This window comes from Eptatretus burgeri, chromosome 5 (genome assembly GCF_056783735.1).
Source record: "Eptatretus burgeri isolate ZD-2024b chromosome 5, Ebu_testis_v1, whole genome shotgun sequence".
Lineage (NCBI taxonomy): Eukaryota > Metazoa > Chordata > Myxini > Myxiniformes > Myxinidae > Eptatretus > Eptatretus burgeri.
In genome coordinates, this window is record NC_140965.1 from 26,029,328 (window position 1) to 26,039,312 (window position 9,985).

Genomic DNA, 9,985 nt, shown 5'->3' on the forward strand with positions numbered 1-9,985 from the left:
GCCGATCCCAACTTTCCTGGTGGAATCCACATCTACAACAACATTTAAAAACATCTTTTGGTTAAATGTTCACCCTGTACCGACGTGCTGGCATGGCCATGCGTTAACCTTCATCGTTTAAAACCACCACGTACGGACCAAACAACCTGGAAGTGTACACCGACATTCACCATGAAATAATCATCCTCCTATCCTGTACATTGAGGATGATGATGATTATTGGTCTCATCGAGCCGGGGCAATGGTTGTCAACCTATGGCGAGGTTTGTTTGTCGGTGCTATATCATTTTTTCAATGCTCAGCGTCGACCAAGGAAGCGGCACATACTATTTTAAAAGTGTAACTCGTTTAGGGTCAGGCTGTCTGAAATATTTTCATTTAACCATTGTTTCGATCAGTTAGTTACTTGGGGTGTACCGCGTACGTTCTTTTGGCTCGGCTAGTTCCGTCCCCCTTTTTTTTGTTTGAAGCATCCTGACTCATACTCGTGTTAATAATATTAATAGTTTTGGTTAATATCCGAATTATCGACGGGTTCCATATGATGTTAAAAAAAAAAAACAATCCATACTAAAAAAACAACAATCGATCTTTAATTGATCGAACGTGACAAGTGTGGATCATCGAATCCGGAAGTGAGTGAGGGGAGAGCTGCGAGGCTCCAGATTATCAAATTGGGCAAGCCGGGTAGGTAGTCGTCGATGGGTGGGTGGTCGAGACGATGAAGGGTAGTCTTTGACTGATCGGGGAACGTGAGGTAAAGCTGTTTTGCTGTATCGTGCAAGTTTGACACTGCAGGTCTTGGATGATTGTTGTCTTGCTTTTATATAAAGCTTGTTTTTTTTCATATCGATAAATGTTAATTTACTTCAGAGTTTACGGCGTCGCAACGTTCTGGATGAAACTTCACTTCATCTAACTCTGTTTTCTCTGGACTTATGTTGTTTCTCTTGGTGTTTCCATCCACTTGGTCCAACAATGTGACCTTTTACCCCTACCTGAGTGTGTTTATGGTATCTCCATCCACATGGTCCAACAATGTGACCTTTTACCCCTACCCGAGTGTGTTTATGGTGTCTCCATCCACTTGGTCCAACAATGTGACCTTTTACCCCTACCCGAGTGTGTTTATGGTATCTCCATCCACTTGGTCCAACAATGTGACCTTTTACCCCGACCTGAGTGTGTTTTTGGTGTCTCCATCCACTTGGTCCAACAATGTGACCTTTTACCCCTACCTGAGTGTGTTTATGGTATCTCCATCCACTTGGTCCAACAATGTGACCTTTTACCCCTACCCGAGTGTGTTTATGGTATCTCCATCCACTTGGTCCAACAATGTGACCTTTTACCCCTACCCGAGTGTGTTTATGGTATCTCCATCCACTTGGTCCAACAATGTGACCTTTTACCCCTACCTGAGTGTGTTTTTGGTGTCTCCATCCACTTGGTCCAACAATGTGACCTTTTACCCCTACCTGAGTGTGTTTATGGTATCTCCATCCACTTGGTCCAACAATGTGACCTTTTACCCCTACCCGAGTGTGTTTATGGTATCTCCATCCACTTGGTCCAACAATGTGACCTTTTACCCCTACCTGAGTGTGTTTATGGTATCTCCATCCACTTGGTCTAACAATGTGACCTTTTACCCCTACCCGAGTGTGTTTATGGTATCTCCATCCACATGGTCCAACAATGTGACCTTTTACCCCTACCTGAGTGTGTTTTTGGTGTCTCCATCCACTTGGTCCAACAATGTGACCTTTTACCCCTACCCGAGTGTGTTTTTGGTATCTCCATCCACTTGGTCCAACAATGTGACCTTTTACCCCTACCCGAGTGTGTTTATGGTATCTCCATCCACTTGGTCCAACAATGTGACCTTTTACCCCTACCCGAGTGTGTTTATGGTGTCTCCATCCACTTGGTCCAACAATGTGACCTTTTACCCCAACCTGAGTGTGTTTTTGGTGTCTCCATCCACTTGGTCCAACAATGTGATCTTTTACCCCTACCCGAGTGTGTTTATGGTATCTCCATCCACTTGGTCCAACAATGTGACCTTTTACCCCGACCTGAGTGTGTTTTTGGTGTCTCCATCCACTTGGTCCAACAATGTGACCTTTTACCCCTACCCGAGTGTGTTTATGGTGTCTCCATCCACTTGGTCCAACAATGTGACCTTTTACCCCTACCTGAGTGTGTTTATGGTATCTCCATCCACTTGGTCCAACAATGTGACCTTTTACCCCTACCTGAGTGTGTTTTTGGTGTCTCCATCCACTTGGTCCAACAATGTGACCTTTTACCCCTACCTGAGTGTGTTTATGGTATCTCCATCCACTTGGTCCAACAATGTGACCTTTTACCCCTACCTGAGTGTGTTTTTGGTGTCTCCATCCACTTGGTCCAACAATGTGACCTTTTACCCCTACCTGAGTGTGTTTATGGTATCTCCATCCACTTGGTCCAACAATGTGACCTTTTACCCCTACCTGAGTGTTTATGGTATCTCCATCCACTTGGTCCAACAATGTGACCTTTTACCCCTACCCGAGTGTGTTTATGGTATCTCCATCCACTTGGTCCAACAATGTGACCTTTTACCCCTACCTGAGTGTGTTTATGGTATCTCCATCCACTTGGTCCGACAATGTGACCTTTTACCCCTACCTGAGTGTGTTTATGGTATCTCCATCCACATGGTCCAACAATGTGACCTTTTACCCCTACCTGAGTGTGTTTTTGGTGTCTCCATCCACTTGGTCCAACAATGTGACCTTTTACCCCTACCCGAGTGTGTTTATGGTATCTCCATCCACTTGGTCCGACAATGTGACCTTTTACCCCTACCCGAGTGTGTTTATGGTGTCTCCATCCACATGGTCCAACAATGTGACCTTTTACCCCTACCCGAGTGTGTTTATGGTGTCTCCATCCACATGGTCCAACAATGTGACCTTTTACCCCTACCCGAGTGTGTTTATGGTATCTCCATCCACTTGGTCCAACAATGTGACCTTTTACCCCAACCTGAGTGTGTTTTTGGTGTCTCCATCCACTTGGTCCAACAATGTGACCTTTTACCCCTACCCGAGTGTGTTTATGGTGTCTCCATCCACTTGGTCCAACAATGTGACCTTTTACCCCTACCCGAGTGTGTTTATGGTGTCTCCATCCACTTGGTCCAACAATGTGACCTTTTACCCCTACCCGAGTGTGTTTATGGTGTCTCCATCCACTTGGTCCAACAATGTGACCTTTTACCCCTACCTGAGTGTGTTTATGGTATCTCCATCCACTTGGTCCAACAATGTGACCTTTTACCCCTACCTGAGTGTGTTTTTGGTGTCTCCATCCACTTGGTCCAACAATGTGACCTTTTACCCCTACCTGAGTGTGTTTATGGTATCTCCATCCACTTGGTCCAACAATGTGACCTTTTACCCCTACCTGAGTGTGTTTATGGTATCTCCATCCACTTGGTCTAACAATGTGACCTTTTACCCCTACCCGAGTGTGTTTATGGTATCTCCATCCACATGGTCCAACAATGTGACCTTTTACCCCTACCTGAGTGTGTTTTTGGTGTCTCCATCCACTTGGTCCAACAATGTGACCTTTTACCCCTACCCGAGTGTGTTTTTGGTATCTCCATCCACTTGGTCCAACAATGTGACCTTTTACCCCTACCCGAGTGTGTTTATGGTATCTCCATCCACTTGGTCCAACAATGTGACCTTTTACCCCTACCCGAGTGTGTTTATGGTGTCTCCATCCACTTGGTCCAACAATGTGACCTTTTACCCCAACCTGAGTGTGTTTTTGGTGTCTCCATCCACTTGGTCCAACAATGTGATCTTTTACCCCTACCCGAGTGTGTTTATGGTATCTCCATCCACTTGGTCCAACAATGTGACCTTTTACCCCGACCTGAGTGTGTTTTTGGTGTCTCCATCCACTTGGTCCAACAATGTGACCTTTTACCCCTACCCGAGTGTGTTTATGGTGTCTCCATCCACTTGGTCCAACAATGTGACCTTTTACCCCTACCTGAGTGTGTTTATGGTATCTCCATCCACTTGGTCCAACAATGTGACCTTTTACCCCTACCTGAGTGTGTTTTTGGTGTCTCCATCCACTTGGTCCAACAATGTGACCTTTTACCCCTACCTGAGTGTGTTTATGGTATCTCCATCCACTTGGTCCAACAATGTGACCTTTTACCCCTACCTGAGTGTGTTTTTGGTGTCTCCATCCACTTGGTCCAACAATGTGACCTTTTACCCCTACCTGAGTGTGTTTATGGTATCTCCATCCACTTGGTCCAACAATGTGACCTTTTACCCCTACCTGAGTGTGTTTATGGTATCTCCATCCACTTGGTCCAACAATGTGACCTTTTACCCCTACCCGAGTGTGTTTATGGTATCTCCATCCACTTGGTCCAACAATGTGACCTTTTACCCCTACCTGAGTGTGTTTATGGTATCTCCATCCACTTGGTCCGACAATGTGACCTTTTACCCCTACCTGAGTGTGTTTATGGTATCTCCATCCACATGGTCCAACAATGTGACCTTTTACCCCTACCTGAGTGTGTTTTTGGTGTCTCCATCCACTTGGTCCAACAATGTGACCTTTTACCCCTACCCGAGTGTGTTTTTGGTATCTCCATCCACTTGGTCCAACAATGTGACCTTTTACCCCTACCCGAGTGTGTTTATGGTATCTCCATCCACTTGGTCCAACAATGTGACCTTTTACCCCTACCCGAGTGTGTTTATGGTGTCTCCATCCACTTGGTCCAACAATGTGACCTTTTACCCCAACCTGAGTGTTTTTGGTGTCTCCATCCACTTGGTCCAACAATGTGATCTTTTACCCCTACCCGAGTGTGTTTATGGTGTCTCCATCCACTTGGTCCGACAATGTGACCTTTTACCCCTACCCGAGTGTGTTTATGGTATCTCCATCCACTTGGTCCAACAATGTGACCTTTTACCCCGACCTGAGTGTGTTTTTGGTGTCTCCATCCACTTGGTCCAACAATGTGACCTTTTACCCCTACCCGAGTGTGTTTATGGTGTCTCCATCCACATGGTCCAACAATGTGACCTTTTACCCCTACCTGAGTGTGTTTATGGTGTCTCCATCCACTTGGTCCAACAATGTGACCTTTTACCCCTACCTGAGTGTGTTTTTGGTGTCTCCATCCACTTGGTCCAACAATGTGACCTTTTACCCCTACCCGAGTGTGTTTTTGGTATCTCCATCCACTTGGTCCAACAATGTGACCTTTTACCCCGACCTGAGGGTGTTTATGGTGTCTCCATCCACTTGGTCCAACAATGTGACCTTTTACCCCTACCCGAGTGTGTTTATGGTATCTCCATCCACATGGTCCAACAATGTGACCTTTTACCCCAACCTGAGTGTGTTTTTGGTGTCTCCATCCACTTGGTCCAACAATGTGACCTTTTACCCCTACCCGAGTGTGTTTATGGTGTCTCCATCCACTTGGTCCAACAATGTGACCTTTTACCCCGACCTGAGTGTTTTTGGTGTCTCCATCCACTTGGTCCAACAATGTGACCTTTTACCCCTACCCGAGTGTGTTTATGGTATCTCCATCCACTTGGTCCAACAATGTGACCTTTTACCCCTACCTGAGTGTGTTTTTGGTGTCTCCATCCACTTGGTCCAACAATGTGACCTTTTACCCCTACCCGAGTGTGTTTTTGGTATCTCCATCCACTTGGTCCAACAATGTGACCTTTTACCCCTACCCGAGTGTGTTTATGGTATCTCCATCCACTTGGTCCAACAATGTGACCTTTTACCCCTACCTGAGGGTGTTTATGGTGTCTCCATCCACTTGGTCCAACAATGTGACCTTTTACCCCTACCCGAGTGTGTTTTTGGTATCTCCATCCACTTGGTCCAACAATGTGACCTTTTACCCCTACCCGAGTGTGTTTATGGTATCTCCATCCACTTGGTCCAACAATGTGACCTTTTACCCCTACCTGAGGGTGTTTATGGTGTCTCCATCCACTTGGTCCAACAATGTGACCTTTTACCCCTACCCGAGTGTGTTTATGGTATCTCCATCCACTTGGTCCAACAATGTGACCTTTTACCCCGACCTGAGTGTGTTTTTGGTGTCTCCATCCACTTGGTCCAACAATGTGACCTTTTACCCCTACCCGAGTGTGTTTATGGTGTCTCCATCCACATGGTCCAACAATGTGACCTTTTACCCCTACCTGAGTGTGTTTATGGTGTCTCCATCCACTTGGTCCAACAATGTGACCTTTTACCCCTACCTGAGTGTGTTTTTGGTGTCTCCATCCACTTGGTCCAACAATGTGACCTTTTACCCCTACCCGAGTGTGTTTTTGGTATCTCCATCCACTTGGTCCAACAATGTGACCTTTTACCCCGACCTGAGTGTGTTTTTGGTATCTCCATCCACTTGGTCCAACAATGTGACCTTTTACCCCAACCTGAGTGTGTTTTTGGTGTCTCCATCCACTTGGTCCAACAATGTGATCTTTTACCCCTACCCGAGTGTGTTTATGGTATCTCCATCCACTTGGTCCAACAATGTGACCTTTTACCCCAACCTGAGTGTGTTTTTGGTGTCTCCATCCACTTGGTCCAACAATGTGACCTTTTACCCCTACCCGAGTGTGTTTTTGGTGTCTCCATCCACTTGGTCCAACAATGTGACCTTTTACCCCTACCCGAGTGTGTTTATGGTGTCTCCATCCACATGGTCCAACAATGTGACCTTTTACCCCTACCCGAGTGTGTTTTTGGTGTCTCCATACACTTGGTCCAACAATGTGACCTTTTACCCCTACCTGAGTGTGTTTATGGTGTCTCCATCTACTTGGTCCAACAATGTGACCTTTTACCCCTACCCGAGTGTGTTTATGGTGTCTCCATCCACTTGGTCCAACAATGTGACCTTTTACCCCGACCTGAGTGTTTTTGGTGTCTCCATCCACTTGGTCCAACAATGTGACCTTTTACCCCTACCCGAGTGTGTTTTTGGTGTCTCCATCCACTTGGTCCAACAATGTGACCTTTTACCCCTACCCGAGTGTGTTTATGGTGTCTCCATCCACTTGGTCCAACAATGTGACCTTTTACCCCTACCTGAGTGTGTTTTTGGTGTCTCCATCCACTTGGTCCAACAATGTGACCTTTTACCCCTACCCGAGTGTGTTTATGGTGTCTCCATCCACTTGGTCCAACAATGTGACCTTTTACCCCTACCCGAGTGTGTTTATGGTGTCTCCATCCACTTGGTCCAACAATGTGACCTTTTACCCCGACCTGAGTGTTTTTGGTGTCTCCATCCACTTGGTCCAACAATGTGACCTTTTACCCCTACCCGAGTGTGTTTATGGTATCTCCATCCACTTGGTCCAACAATGTGACCTTTTACCCCGACCTGTGTGTGTTTATGGTGTCTCCATCCACTTGGTCCAACAATGTGACCTTTTACCCCTACCCGAGTGTGTTTATGGTGTCTCCATCCACTTGGTCCAACAATGTGACCTTTTACCCCTACCTGAGGGTGTTTATGGTGTCTCCATCCACTTGGTCCAACAATGTGACCTTTTACCCCTACCCGAGTGTGTTTATGGTATCTCCATCCACATGGTCCAACAATGTGACCTTTTACCCCAACCTGAGTGTGTTTTTGGTGTCTCCATCCACTTGGTCCAACAATGTGATCTTTTACCCCTACCCGAGTGTGTTTTTGGTATCTCCATCCACTTGGTCCAACAATGTGACCTTTTACCCCTACCCGAGTGTGTTTATGGTGTCTCCATCCACTTGGTCCAACAATGTGACCTTTTACCCCAACCTGAGTGTGTTTTTGGTGTCTCCATCCACTTGGTCCAACAATGTGATCTTTTACCCCTACCCGAGTGTGTTTATGGTATCTCCATCCACTTGGTCCAACAATGTGACCTTTTACCCCAACCTGAGTGTGTTTTTGGTGTCTCCATCCACTTGGTCCAACAATGTGACCTTTTACCCCCACCCGAGTGTGTTTTTGGTGTCTCCATACACTTGGTCCAACAATGTGACCTTTTACCCCTACCTGAGTGTGTTTATGGTGTCTCCATCCACTTGGTCCAACAATGTGACCTTTTACCCCTACCCGAGTGTGTTTATGGTGTCTCAATCCACTTGGTCCAACAATGTGACCTTTTACCCCGACCTGAGTGTTTTTGGTGTCTCCATCCACTTGGTCCAACAATGTGACCTTTTACCCTGACCTGAGTGTGTTTATGGTATCTCCATCCACTTGGTCCAACAATGTGACCTTTTACCCCTACCTGAGGGTGTTTATGGTGTCTCCATCCACTTGGTCCAACAATGTGACCTTTTACCCCTACCTGAGGGTGTTTATGGTGTCTCCATCCACTTGGTCCAACAATGTGACCTTTTACCCCTACCCGAGTGTGTTTTTGGTGTCTCCATCCACTTGGTCCAACAATGTGACCTTTTACCCCTACCTGAGTGTGTTTATGGTGTCTCCATCCACTTGGTCCAACAATGTGACCTTTTACCCCTACCTGAGGGTGTTTATGGTGTCTCCATCCACTTGGTCCAACAATGTGACCTTTTACCCCGACCTGAGTGTGTTTATGGTGTCTCCATCCACTTGGTCCAACAATGTGACCTTTTACCCCTACCTGAGTGTTTATGGTATCTCCATCCACTTGGTCCAACAATGTGACCTTTTACCCCTACCTGAGTGTGTTTTTGGTGTCTCCATCCACTTGGTCCAACAATGTGACCTTTTACCCCTACCTGAGGGTGTTTATGGTGTCTCCATCCACTTGGTCCAACAATGTGACCTTTTACCCCGACCTGAGGGTGTTTATGGTGTCTCCATCCACTTGGTCCAACAATGTGACCTTTTACCCCTACCTGAGTGTGTTTATGGTGTCTCCATCCACTTGGTCCAACAATGTGACCTTTTACCCCTACCTGAGGGTGTTTATGGTGTCTCCATCCACTTGGTCCAACAATGTGACCTTTTACTCCTACCTGAGTGTGTTTATGGTGTCTCCATCCACTTGGTCCAATAATGTGACCTTTTACCCCGACCTGTGTGTGTTTATGGTGTCTCCATCTACTTGGTCCAACAATGTGACCTTTTTCCCCTCCCTGAGTGTCTATGGTGTCTCCATCTATTTGGTCCAACAATGTGACCTTCGACCCCAACACAAGCATGGCTACCTACTCATTGAACCTGATGACATGCTCTCTTCCATAACTCTGAATTTCTGTCTCTCTGAAAATCAAATACCAGTATTGATGTCCTTGATCTTTCTCAAACTCGATGGGTTTGCTCAGACTGATTGACTGACTTGTCTTTCTGATCGTTGGCTCCTCACCCATCATTAAAATGATTCAACACCAGGTGGTGGAACCTGTAGGTCACCACATGATCTATGTTTCCACGGTTTCAAACTTGCCTGTCACGATGGACCGAACTCTTTCCTATATCCTGCGTATTGATTGGTAACTTCAGTAAATGTATTCCTTTCCATCCGCGCCATATTTCCCACATATATTTGTGCTTAAATTAGAAGAAAAGTGAAAGTTCTGTTCATGGTGTCATCTCCTTTGTGCTTGGATTACTGCAACTCACTGCTGGCAGGCTCACTTGCTTCTTCGCTCAAGCTGGTGCAACTTGTTTAGAATATGGCAGCCAAGCCCGTCGTTGCTCAAGCTTGCAAATTTGACGTCGTCGCTCCAATCCTCAAAATACTTCACTGTCCCTCAAAGGAATGGGGGAGGGTGGTGTGGTGGTTGGGGGGTGTTTGGTGGTTGGGGGTGGGGCAACAGGAGTGGAACAATTATTCCCAAAAGCTCGCATGCCCCACCATTTCAGAAGCGTAGTTCCACTGTGTTAGATTTGCTTGTTAGTGCATTAATTTATTGA

At 46.3% G+C, this 9,985-nt stretch overlaps 1 protein-coding gene across 9 annotated transcripts in view; it reads left to right on the forward strand.

Annotated features, from left to right (window-relative positions):
- The first annotated feature begins 534 nt into the window (after positions 1-534).
- The window catches only part of TRAPPC11 (trafficking protein particle complex subunit 11), a 204,981-nt gene continuing 195,530 nt past the window's right edge, over positions 535-9,985 (forward strand). For 6 of the 9 annotated variants that reach the window (XM_085881174.1, XM_085881172.1, XM_085881173.1 and 3 more), the window contains exon 1: positions 618-757. The gene's annotated coding sequence lies outside the window, so the exon portion shown is untranslated. Of the gene's footprint in view, positions 799-9,985 lie in introns of all 9 variants that reach the window. The other 3 variants (XM_085881171.1, XM_085881169.1, XM_085881170.1) reach the window with 3 other exon arrangements.